This window comes from Triticum urartu, chromosome 4 (assembly GCF_003073215.2).
Source record: "Triticum urartu cultivar G1812 chromosome 4, Tu2.1, whole genome shotgun sequence".
Classification (NCBI taxonomy): Eukaryota; Viridiplantae; Streptophyta; class Magnoliopsida; order Poales; family Poaceae; genus Triticum; species Triticum urartu.
This window is the reverse complement of record NC_053025.1, coordinates 463,263,637-463,266,676: the sequence shown is the minus strand read 5'-3', so window position 1 is coordinate 463,266,676 and position 3,040 is coordinate 463,263,637.

Genomic DNA, 3,040 nt, shown 5'->3' with positions numbered 1-3,040 from the left:
GTTGCAAACATAAGTCTTAACAAGGACAAACGCATCACTGTCAGTCAGTGGGAGAAGTCCAACCTGGACCGTGACCAAATCAAGTATGCACACTTGGATGCCTATGCGAGCTTCGAGGTTTATATGCGACATTCCAACATAACCGGTTATCTTAGAACCCACTGAAATGTTTGTTTCTGGGTGAAATATGTAACTGGTTATCTTAGAGCATGTTGAAATGTTTCCTCCCAAGTGAAGTATGTAAGAAAAGGTTGTTGAGTCTTGATCAAGGAAAATATGTACACGAGCATTGTTTCTTTATATTATGGTTATGCCTAATTTTCTAGGTGCATTTTTGATATGACGATGCAGGGAAGCAAATGTTCTTGTATCATCATAATTTTGTTCTCATAGAAGACAAGTGAATCTGAATAGAAATGACTTATATTTTGCATTAATACTCGCAATACAAATGTTGCAACATTATGTGCACTTAATTTAAAGAAAATTGTGACACACAAAAGGAAAATTACTCCATACCCTCAAGAGTATAAACTGGGCCACACAAAAAAAAACGCCAACGACCTATGAGTATAAACTGTGATGAAAAAAAATCGTCAAGCTACTCCATACCCCCAAGAGTATAAACTAGGGCACAAAGAAAACTCCAACGACCTATGAGTATAAACTATGATGAAGAAAAATCGTCAAGCTACTCCATACCCTCAAGAGTATAAACCGGGGCACACAAAAAAACTCCAACGACCTATGAGTATAAACTGTGATGAAAATAAATCGTCAAGCTACTGCATACCCTCAAGAGTATAAACTAGGGCACAGTCAAAAAAAAAATACTCCAACGACCTACGAGTATAAACTGTGATGCAAAAAAATCGTCAAGCTACTCCATACCCTCAAGAGTATAAACTGGGGCACACAAAAAAACTCCAACGACCTATGAGTATAAACTATGATGAAAAAAATCGTCAAGCTACTCCATACCCTCAACAGTATAAACTGGGGCACATAAAAAAAACTCCAACGACCTATGAGTATAAACTGTGATGGAAAAAATCGTCAAGCTTCTCCATACCCTCAAGAGTATAAACTGGGGCACACACAAAAAAAAAAATACTCCAACGACCTACGAGTATAAACTGTGATGCAAAAAAATTGTCAAGCTACTCAGTACCCTTAAGAGTATAAACTGGGGCACACAAAAAAAACTCCAACGGCCTATGAGTATAAACTGTGATGAAAAAAATCATCAAGCTATTCCATTGCCTCATGAGTATAAACTATGGCATATATAAAGAAAATATTACTCCAACAACTTATGAGTCTAAACTGTGATGCAAAAAAAATCATCAAACAAACTTCGAAATAACGTGAGTATAGATTGTGTCATATAAATAAAATTTACTCCAAAAGCTCACGAGTTTAAACCATGTGATAAAATATAGCAATTTTACTGCAATAACTTACGAGTTTAAGCTGTGACATAAAATCTATCACTCGAATAAACTTACGAGTATAAACTGTGACATAAAAATATACTCCAATGCCTCATGAGTATAAACTATGGCATATATAAAGAAAATATTACTCCAGCAACGTACGAGTCTAAACTGTGATGCAGAAAAATCATCAAACAAACTCTGAAATAACATGTGTATAGATTATGTCATGTAAATAAAATTTACTCCAAAAGCCCAGGAGCTTAAACCCAGTGATAAAATATAGCAATTTTACTCTGATAATTTATGAGTATAAATTACGACATAAAAATATACTACGCCAATATCTTACGAGTCTAAACAATGGTAGTACAAATAGAAATAAACTGATGGTTCAAATACCTGACGAGCTAACTATGGTCAACGTGAGCAAATTTATGTGATTAGTCTAAGGAGTGGTGCACTAAGAAAATACGAACCATGCTTCAACTACTCAAGACATAAAAAAATGTTTTGTAAATGGTTATAACAATGAGTGGAACATAAAGAATGACATAGTTGCCCATCGCGAAGTAAAATGCTATATAATAAAAGGCAAAATAAAATGAAACACAAATATGAGAATGACTCATTCCTATCAATTTTGAAGAAGGAATGTGTGCTCCATGATGATCTCTATGCTTGAATATTGTTTGTTACTTCCATGATGGGCCCAAATGGGATACTAGCGCCAAGAAGGTGGTGTCATAAAAGAGCACCACCATGCTCAAAAAGTTTTCGACAACCCCAAACGGATGCAACTCCACTGAAAGTAAATAAATATGAAAGTTCATGGGAGAAGATTCAAAAGAGTGCAGGGAGCAAGTTTTACCCTGAATCTCCTATAGTACTAAGCATGACTTCCGAAAACTATTCTCCATAGATTTTGGGCGAATATTAGATCCAAAGATCTCCTAATATGTAGGACTTGTGAGACGTGTAAATGGAAATTTGTTCTGGGTACCCCATGGCGCGCGGGAGGGATGTTCATCTACATCACTCCCATATATAACTTTATGCAAGCACATGAAGATCCTACCCTAGGAGGTTGGGGGAAAATCAACCTTACGTTATCCAATATGCTAAGGACAAATTCATCCAAAGATGTCCAAGGCTAGCGAAACACAATAGCTTTGAAGGTTGAAGGCATCCACAAATGTTACATACATATCACCTTTTATATTTAGGGTGAATGCCAAAACCTCTATCGAGGAATACATGGGTAAAGTTCATCTCGCCCTTCAACAAAAGTGGGAAGATATTGTTGACTTTCGAAATCATTTGGCCACTAAACAAAGCAAAATACATCATGTTGTTGAGGCGACCGTCCATCTCGAGGCTCATTGTGTATATAAACATGCATACTGCATCATGAGGCTAGGGTACATCAAACCCTACAACATGAGCTACGTAAAACAAAATACTCTGAATCACATGAGTATAGTAAGATGTTCAAGGCAACATGAATGTGGATTGTTAGCCAAATGTACAAAAAAATTATATATAGTCTAACATCTTAAGAGTATAAACCATGCTACAACAAATCAACGAAAATAAAATATTCA